At 42.1% G+C, this 10,204-nt stretch overlaps 1 non-coding gene across 1 annotated transcript; it reads left to right on the forward strand.

Annotated features, from left to right (window-relative positions):
- Positions 1–9,732: 9,732 nt before the first annotated feature.
- On the forward strand, positions 9,733–9,839 carry LOC128574303 (U6 spliceosomal RNA). The gene has a single exon (XR_008376680.1). It is a non-coding gene; the product is annotated as a U6 spliceosomal RNA (small nuclear RNA).
- The last annotated feature ends 365 nt before the right edge of the window (positions 9,840–10,204 follow it).

Below are 10,204 nucleotides of genomic sequence, written 5' to 3' on the forward strand. Positions count from 1 at the left end.
TCATCAAACTATTCAAGGTAGCCTTCATGCCATTTTCTTAGTTATTGTATGTAGACATTTGTATTCTGCCTTTAGTAAGTTTTGCCTGTACCCATTCTAAGATGCACCATAGGTATGGCCGCACCCATTATCCTCCCTCCACCCTAACCTCCACCCTCCTTTCCCCTTCCTTGGCCCTTTCCTCAAGTCTTGTGCTATAGTTGGGTTATAGCTTTCATGTGAAAGCTATAATTTAGCTTCATAGTAGGGCTGAGTACATTGGATACTTTTTCTTCCATTCCTGAGATAGTTTGCTAAGAAGAATATGTTCCAGCTCCATCCATGTAAACATGAAAGAGGTAAAGTCTCCATCTTTCTTTAAGGCTGCATAGTATTCCATGGTATACATGTACCACAATTTGCTAGTCCATTCATGGGTCGATGGGCACTTGGGCTTCTTCCATGACATAGCGATTATGAATTGGGCTGCAATAAACATTCTGGTACAGATGTCTTTGTTATATTGTGATTTTTGGTCTTCTGGGTACAAACCTAGTAAAGGTATTATAGGATGGAATGGCAGGTCTATTTTTAGGTCTTTAAGTATTCTCCAAAGATCCTTCCAGAAGGAATGTATTAGTGTGCATTCCCACCAGCAGTGTACAAATGTGCCCTTTTCTCCACATCCACGCCAACATCTCTGGGGATTTTGTTATGTGAGCTACTCTTACTGTGATTAGGTGATATCTCAAAATAGTTTTGATTTGCATTTCTCTGATGATTAAGGATGACGAGCTTTTTTTCATGTGTTTGTAGATCGTGCATCTGTCTTCTTTAGAAAAGTTTCTCTTCAAGTTTCTTGCCCACCCTGAGATGGGATCACGTGTTCTTTTCTTGCTAATACATTTGAGTTCTCTGTGGATTCTGGTTATTAGAACTTTATTGGAGGTTTAACCTGCAAATATTTTCTCCCATTCTGAGAGCTGTCTGCTTGCTTTACGTACTATGTTCTTGGCTGTGCAGAAGCTTTTTAGTTTGATCAGGTCCCAGTAGTGTATTTTTGATACTGCTTCAATTGCCTGGGGAGTCCTCCTCATAAAATATTCACCCAGGCTGATTCCTTCAAGAGTTTTCCCTGAACTTTCTTCAAGTATTTTTATAGTTTCATGTCTTAAGTTTAAATCTTTTATCCAGTGAGAGTCTATCTTAGTTAATGGTGAAAGGTGTGGGTTCAGTTTCAATCTTCTACAGGTGGCCAGCCAGTTTACACAGCACCATTTGTTAAATAGGGAATCTTTTCCCCCACTGAATGTTTTTAATTGGCTTGTCAAAGATCAAATAACGGTAAGTAGCTGGATTCATCTCTTGGTTCTCTATTCTGTTTCAGACATCTACCTCTCTGTTTTTTGTGCCAATACCATGCTGTTTTGATCACTATTGATTTATAGTACAGTCTCAGGTCTGGTAGTGTGATTCCTCCTGCTGTGTTTTTATTTCTGAGTAATGTTTTGGCTATTCAAGGTTTTTTCTGCATCCCACTGCTGGCGGGATTAGGTTGATCCAACACACGCAACCACTTGCCAGTTTTCCACTGTTTTTGTCCTCCTCTTGGGGTCCATAAATCCCTTGCTGACTCCCTCTATCCTCAAAGGGATGATTATAGGCAGATCCCACCAGCCAGAGATGCCTGGAGTCTTATCTCCCCCGACACACTGTGCCCTGTTGCAGGGAAGCTGTTACTTGGCCACCATCTTGGATTGTCCACCCCAGGAATTTCCTTCTTCTTGAAAATCTGTTCAACTTGTGTGAACAATAGGGTGTATGAAGAAGGCCTTCAAACCTGACATCATCAACCTAGAATATTCAGCAACTCTCTGCCCATGCCGCTGGTGGTCCCTTCAGAACTCCTCACTATTTTGTCCTGTGAGGAAGCGTAAGGTGTCAATGATGCTGTGTCTGAAGTCCAGACATGACAGCCTCCGTGTGAGATGATGTCTCTACCTTTCTGTGATAGGCAAAGTAATACTCCCCACGTATGTTCATCTCCTGATCCCCAGAACCTGTGAATATTTTGTGTTTCATGGTGAAAGAGAACCAGGATTGCTGATAGAATTAAAGTTGTGGATGGCATTAGGATTGTTAACCAGATGACCTTGAAATAAGCAAGTTATGGATTATCCAGGTGGACCCCATGGAATCACAAGAGTTCTTATAAGTAGAAAAGGGGTGTGAAAGAGCCAGAGGAGGTGTGATGATGGAGGCATGGTCAGACTGATGCAATATAAAGCCTCACCCACCATTTCAGTCTTTGAGGATGGATGAAGGGAGCCATGGGTGAAGAAAGGCCACAGTCTCTGGTAGCTGGAAAAGGCAGCTTAATTTTAGCTCCATAATCAGGTTATAGACTTCAAACTTAGAGAATTTAAGGTAGAAAGTTTGTGTTATTTTAGCCACGAAACTTGTGGTAATTGGTTTTGGCAGCTTTAGAAAACCACAATACTGCTAAATGCCAGACACAGTGGCTTGGGCCTGGAATCCCAGCCCTTTGGGAGGCCAAGGTAGAAGGGTCACTTAAGGCCAGGAATTTGAGACCAGCCTGGGCAACATAGTAAGACCTAGTCTCTGCAAAAAATAAGAAAAAATTGCCAAGCATGGTGGCATGCACCTGTTCTCTCAGCTACTCGGGAGGTTGAGGTAAGAGGATCACCTAAGCCCAAGAATTCAAGGTTACATTGAGCTGTGATTGCACCACTGCACTGGGTGAGAGAGTAGAAGCCTGTCCCATTAAAAAAAAAAAAAAAAGAATCATTACCGCGTGAAATATGAGATATCTACATATAAACATGGGTAAATGAGAAAGCAAAAACTTAAGGGGAGAGGTGAAAGAAAATCTGTCTGCCTGTAAGTTTCAAATGGGCCACTGGGGAGGGCTCCTACAAGTGGTTAGAAGTAGTTGTAATTAGTGATTGGAATCTAATCACTCCAGGGACTAGAGGGAGGGGCTGAGGAGGCATGGCAGGAGGACCCCAAGAAAAGTACAACCATGCTAATACACTTCCTGGCAGGCCAATCTGCTCTGAAAACCCCTAAAAACCTTTAATAAACACATGTGTATATGGCAGAGGAGAATACAGGTTTTGTGTAGTCTCAGGAAAATCTGGCCTGTATAAATTGACACAGCAACAAAATCACAGAATTATATGCTGAATGAATTTCAGAAATAAAAGTAGTATTGGAAATTATATGACCCAATTCTCTTTTTATGCACAGAAAGAAACTGAAGCTCAGGGAAATGAAAAGGCTTGCCCAAATTAGTTGATGTCAGGACCAATGCAAGAATATCATTCTTCAAAGTAGTAGATTTGCCTCAAAATGGGAAGATCTGGCTACAACTTCAACGTTATTTTACTTCCTACTAAACTTTAAAAGTAAACTGTAGGAACAAAATAGTTGTCTCTGCCTAATGAGAACATGTGAATTACTCTAAACCCCAGCCACAATGGGATATTAATTGTTGTCCAGGAAGAAGGAGATACTCTAAGCTTATGAGGCACTATATCTTGGAAGAAAAGCTACTTTTTTGGAGTGTTGGCAGTGAAGCACCACAAAAACTCCCAAATCAGTCTCCTTCAGCCTCCCACGGTTTGGGAATGGTAAAGAGCCCCACTGAGACCCTGGATCTAGTCTTGTCCCTACAGCGGTTATGACAGTGGGCAGTCTCAGCCAACCGCAGTAGCAAAGATAAGGATAGTAGGAGCAGCCCTAACATTACTGAACACATCACCTGCCACTCCAGATGCTTCACGTGTATTCTCGCATTTCCTTCTCCTCAGGTAGGAAATATCATTATCCTTGTTGCACATGTAAGAAAGACTGAGAAATTTGTCAAAAATCATTCAGCCACTACATGGTCGAGCTAGAAGCTGAGGCCAGAAAATGCGACTCCGCAGCTGAGCCATGGACAGGCTGTGACTTAGCTCTGTGGTCAACAACGGCCTCCACAGGGCGAGAATCACATCGCACTCTCGAGTGCAGTCCCTGTGCCTGGTGTCATTTCAGGACAAATACAGTAGATAAAACACAACAGAGGTCAGAGGCAGGGCCATGGGGTCAGTCATTATAGGTTTTTAAAAAATGCCCCCTTGGCTCAGCGCCCATAGCACAGTGGTTACGGCACCAGCCACATACACCAAGGGTGGTGGGTTCAAACCTGGCCCAGGCCAGCTAAACAACAGTGGCAATGGCAACAAAAAATAGCCAGACATTGTGGCGGGCACCTGTAGTCCCAGCTACTGGGGAGACTGAGGCAAGAGCATCGCTTAAGCCCAAGAGTTTGAGGTTGCTGTGAGTTGTGATGCAAGGACACTCTATCGAGGGCAACATAGTGAGACTCTGTCTCAAAAAAAAAAAAAAAAAAAAAACAAATGCCACCAGCACCCTGTGGGTAAGTTATTTACCTTCTCTGGATTTCTGATTATTTACCTAAAAAAAAAAAAAAAAAGAAAGAAAGTAGCATAATAAAGAAAGCTACCTCATAAGGTTGTTGTGAAGATTAATGATATCATACATTTAGAAGAGGTAGCCCAACCACATGTAATTTGATAAATAATAAACAAGATTCTTAACAACTGGGGTTACATTTATTGTTTGTTTCCCTTTCAAATTTATTTTTCAAATGTTCCTAAAGTCTGAATGGCTCCCAAATCTCTTCCCATGTATTGTGAAAAGTCCACCTAAAGAAGAATAATTTTTAAAAAAGGTTAAAGAAAAGAAAACAGATTAAAGAAAAGGCCATTCAAAAGAAGTTTCACTCCCTTGAACTTTTTTTTTTTTTTTTTTTTTTTGCAGTTTTTGGCTGGGGCTGGGTTTGAACTGGCCACCTCCGGCGTTTGGGGGCGGCGCCCTACTCCTTTGAGCCACAGGCACCACCCACTCCCTTGAACTTTAAAAAGAAAGCCAGGCTATAATTTAGTGAGCCTGGCCAGCAGCAATGGAAAAGAACTAACAAAATACAGAATTTCTGTGAACGTTTATAGGAGTATTAAGATATGCAGTCCCATTCTCCTATCTACCAGTAGATATTCTTTTGCATAAATCTTTCTGTTCGTTCAAGAACTATTCACACGACAAGTTTCCCGAACCTGCTTTATCTTGCCTGTCAAAAAAATATATCAGAGCATTTACGTTCTGCAAAGCATAATTCTAGCTCTTGTGACACAAAAACACATAAGACACAGCCCTTATCCTCAAGGAATTTAGAGTCTACTCAGAGAGACAGAATACATCCACGCAAAATAATTAAAATAATAAGAACCACAGACTAACCACCAAGCAGAGCATCCAAACGCCTTCCTCTTCATCTCTCCTGCTAGTCATTGACATCTGTCACTTTTTTGTATGAACTAACAAACATCTCTCAGGAGTTGATCAGTTTGGTAATTACTCTTTTACAACAAGAGAGATCAGAGCCCAGAAAAATACACAAATTCATCCTACCATCTTCTCAGTTTGGCTAAGATCTCATTCTGACAGATGACGTGTTTATCTGCAGATCTCTCTCCCAGCTACCTGAGCATTAGTTAAGAGAAATGCCCGCATTTGGGTGTATTTCCATTATCAGATGAGGGGCTCAGTTAGTAGTGGTCAAATGAATGGACATCTATGGTTTATCAGACATGGCTGACATAATTGTCTAAAGTTGGATATTTTATCATATTTGACATCCCATAATTTTTCCCCTTTAGTCTGATAAACCCAGTACCATAATTATGTGGCTTAACTGTAACTCTCTGTCATCGAGAAGCTGGCCGTACAGGCCTAACATTTGCAAAAGGCCTGGGTAAGCTCCAAGCACACACGGAGAAAGAAACAAAGCTATCCATGGCCACTCTGGCACTGGCCTGTCAGTCCTTTACAGTGGCAGGTGCCGTTAGCTGCCTCTTGGTGGAAAGCTGTCTCCACCCCCATCATGCCCATCTGTTTCTTCACCGGGCCACCACATCATCATCCTTGGATTTCATACTTTGCTGCCTCAGGAAAGATTTCCCAGACAGCCTGTGATGCTGCCAGCACCAATACTTCTTCTTAACAGCGATCATTAATACCTGATGAACTAACATTTTCATCAATATGGTCATTTCATTAATGTCCGTCCCTGTTTCAGATTGTCAGGTCCACAGATGAGCATCACATGTGCACTTTGTGAACCTTTCTGTCCTCATCACAATGCAGTGAGGCCTGTGTGTGTGTTTACATCCATACACATGTGCACGCACATGTGGCACAAACACAACTGCGCACACACAACACACCGTGGCACAAACACAACTGCACACACACAGCGCACCTTTCTCGGTAATCTACACATATGAATGTACAGTTGGTGATCAACAAATACTGTGAATGTATGAATTCCACAAACTTCTCCCATGAATTTTAAAGGAAGATACAAGAGCATGGCTGGGACGCATAGGCAGAGACATTTTCAAATAACCACTCATTCTGTTGTCGTACCTCCCCCAGGAGAAGCGCTCTAGCAGTGCTTGTAAGGGCCATGCTGCCAGCGCCCGCCCCGCCCCCACACCCCCGTGTAAGGAGCACGCAGTGTGATACTCTGTGGCTCACAGAGAATGAAATGCAGAGGGGAGCGGTAAGACTCTGCCCACATCCCTGTGGCTCTGCCCCTTTTCTGGTCAGGATATTAACTCGCCTGAAAACACAGTGCCCTCACCATCTCTTCCTCATTAGCAGACCCCGTAACCCCTCCCTATCTCTGCCTCTATGTCTCTGTGTTACTTTTTCTTTCTTTCCTGGAAATTACATGTGAAGCAAACATAAGACTTTGAAAAGTGGAGAGAAAAGGACGGACCAGCTAGAGACCCCAGGACCTGAGGAACAGCACAGCCACAAATCCCATGGGGGTTCTTCTTTGTCTTCTACATTATAAACTGGGTGGTGAAGAGGCCAGAAACATACACACAATAACAGGTGCAGAAGAAAAAAATAAGAATGCTCAGCCCCCTTAGCACAGTGGTTACAGCATCAGCCACATGCACCGAGGCTGGCAGGCCCGAACCCGGCCTGGGCAGCTAAAAACAACAATGACACCTGCAACAACAACAACAAAAAGTAGCCAGGCCTTGTGGCAGGCACCTGTAGTCCCAGCTACTTGGGAGGCTGAGGCAAGAGAATTGCTTCAGCTCGAGTTTGAGGTTGCTGTGAGCTATGACACTACAGCACTCTACAGAGGGTGACATAGTGAGACTTTGTGAAGAAGAAGAAGAGGAGAAAAAGAAAGAAGGAAGGAAGAGGAAGAGGAAAAAGAAGGAGAAGAAGAAGCCATCGTCTCTAACCAAAGGACCAGGAAAGGTGCAGCCTGCCAAGACACCACCGCTCTATTGCAGCCGAAATGGCAAAAAAGGCTGTCGCCCCACCAGCAAACCCCAAGGGGAACCCAGACTACTGTCCTTTCCAGGCTGTGATGAAGCAGCTCACCCTCCCCCTCTCACCGTGGTGATATCAGAGGAGAATGAGTAGGGAGCCAGGAGGTACCTGGGGCCATTAGTGGGGACCACAAGGGGACTGGAAGACACCACCACCCTCTCTCAGGGCGCCCCCCCCACCTCCAGTGTCAACAGTGGTCCCATCAGGAACCTGGACTTCTCCCCACACCTGGCAGTCACAGGGCGGTGTCAGAGGAAGCCAAGGAAAACAGCAGACATGGATAAGACCAGGAGTCCATAACACAAGGTCAAAATCCTCCAAGTTTCTGTCAGCAATGACTTAGAAAGTCTCAGCAGAAGTACAGAAGAGATGAAGAAGAAGCAGATGCAGCAGAAGTACAGAAGAGATGAAGAAGAATCAGATGAAACTTTTAGAACCAAAAAATACAAAAGCCAAAATAGACAATGGTCGGCTCCACAGGAGAATAGATGGGACAGGGAAAGAATCAATTAGCTTGAACAGTGAACAGCAAAAACCAAACACCAGGAACAGAGAAAATAGATTTAAAAAAATGAAAAGAACCTCAAGGACTTATGAAACTAGGATAAAATATCAAATGTCCCTGTTATTGGAACCTTCAATGGAAGGAAAAAGAAGGAAGGACTAAAGAGGTACTCAAAGAGGTCATGGCTGAAAACTTCTAAAATGTGACAAAACTGAATGAACCTCACTGGTAATTAAGAACGCAAATTGAACAATAAAATGATATTTTTATTCTTTGCTTCTCCAATTGGCAAAAAATATTTATGATTGATAATATTTCAAGTATTGGTGTGAATCTAATAAATGGGATTCTTACACTTAGTGGTAGCTTAAGTTGGTGAGACACATTTCATGAAACTTTTCATAAATGGAATTTTAGCTGTTGCTTCAAAACAGTGGATGTGCATGTGCCCTGACACTGAGACTCCACTTTTAGATATAAATTTATTTCATAAAATAGCTCCATGAGTTCAGAAACTATACCAAGAATGAAGAATGGTTTTTTGAAATATGTATAAGAATGAAAAATTGCAAATAAAAATGTCCATTAGCGGTGGTTCATGCCTGTAATCCCAGCACACTGGGAGGCCGAGGTGGGGGGATTGCCTGAGCTCACAGGTTCGAGACCAGCCTGAGCAAGAGTGAGACCCCGTCTCTAAAAACTAATTGGACATCGTGGTGGGTGCCTATAATCCCAGTTACTCAGGAGGCTGAGGTAAGAAAATCGCTTGGGCCCAAGAGTTGGAGGTTGCTGTGAGCTATGACACCATGGCACTCTATTCAGGGTGGCAAAGTGAGACTCTGTCACAAAAATAATAATAATAATTAATGAATCATGTCCTATTTGTACCATAGATGTGATATAGTTGTTGTTGAAGAAATGTTTAAGGCAGACTTACACATTTTGACCTGGAAATAACTTCAAGACGAAAAGTACTAGTAAAGAAACAATGCATATACTATGACCCTGAAACTCCCACACAGAGAGAGGTGTATATTTGCTGTAAATACAACCATAGGAAGTGGATACAGAGCTCAGAGATCGTAAGTGATAGACCCAGCACTAAGCTGTGTTTGCTTGGAACTTTGCATAAATTAAAAAACAGAAAATGTCACTATCAAAGAATAGTATGGAGGGACTGATGGTGATTATGGGGGGACAAAATCTCCATAAACCAAAGGTTGACAATTTGTTGAGTTTGATGGGGGTACAGGACAAAGGGAAATGTTCATACTTTGTTCTCCACACTTTTTTATCTTTGGCTCCTGCCCAGTGAAAAAAAATATATTGATGTATTCATTGTATGGTAAATAAAGTTATGGAGATTTAACCATATGGTTTATAAAAAAAAAATGGATAGAATAATAATAGTTTATACTATGTGGCTGTCTACAAAAATCATGTGTCAGCCATTGGGCCTAAGTGCTGTGCATGTATTTTTTATTCACAGGAACTCTGTGAGATGGGCAATAGGAGTCATTCTAAGTGCCTTAAATACATCATTTCATGTAACATTCATAGCCGCTCTGTGAGATCAGTACTATTATTAACTGCCATTTCACAAACAAACTAGAATGCTTAAACCAATTACTCAAGTTCATAGCAGAGCTGGGTACTCAATTGTGTTATGTCAACTCCACTATCTGTCTACCCTTGCTGCACTTACATCACAGAGAGAGGAAAATTCACACACCTGCTAAGCTTGGGAACTGTTTCTTCATCTACATCAGACGAGCTTTCACAAGCTTGAAAACTGGTTTAGGAATGTGTTCACGTTGGCAGTGCATACGCTAAAATTGGAATGATACAGAGAAGATTAGTATGGCCCCTGCACAGGAATGACACACAAATTCATGAAGCATTCCATATTTTTGCCCACATCACAAAGTCTCAAAGCTGCAGATGCTGGTGTGGATGTGGAGAGAAGGGAACACTTTTATACTCTTGGTAGGACTACAAACTAATACAACCTCTCTGGAAAGAAGATGGAGAATCATCAAATAACCCAAATTAGACCTCCCATTTCACCTTGCAATCCCACTACTAGGAAAAAAATCCTTTTATCATAAAGATCTTTGCACTAGATTGTTTATTGCAGCTCAATTTACAATTGATAAGATGTGGAAACAACCTAAATGCCCATCAACCCAGGAATGGATTAATGAACTGTGATATATGTACATCATGGAATACTATTCATAAAAAAAGATAGAGACTTTACATCTTTTGTATTAACCT

The sequence above is a fragment of the Nycticebus coucang genome, chromosome 21 (genome assembly GCF_027406575.1).
Source record: "Nycticebus coucang isolate mNycCou1 chromosome 21, mNycCou1.pri, whole genome shotgun sequence".
Classification (NCBI taxonomy): Eukaryota; Metazoa; Chordata; class Mammalia; order Primates; family Lorisidae; genus Nycticebus; species Nycticebus coucang.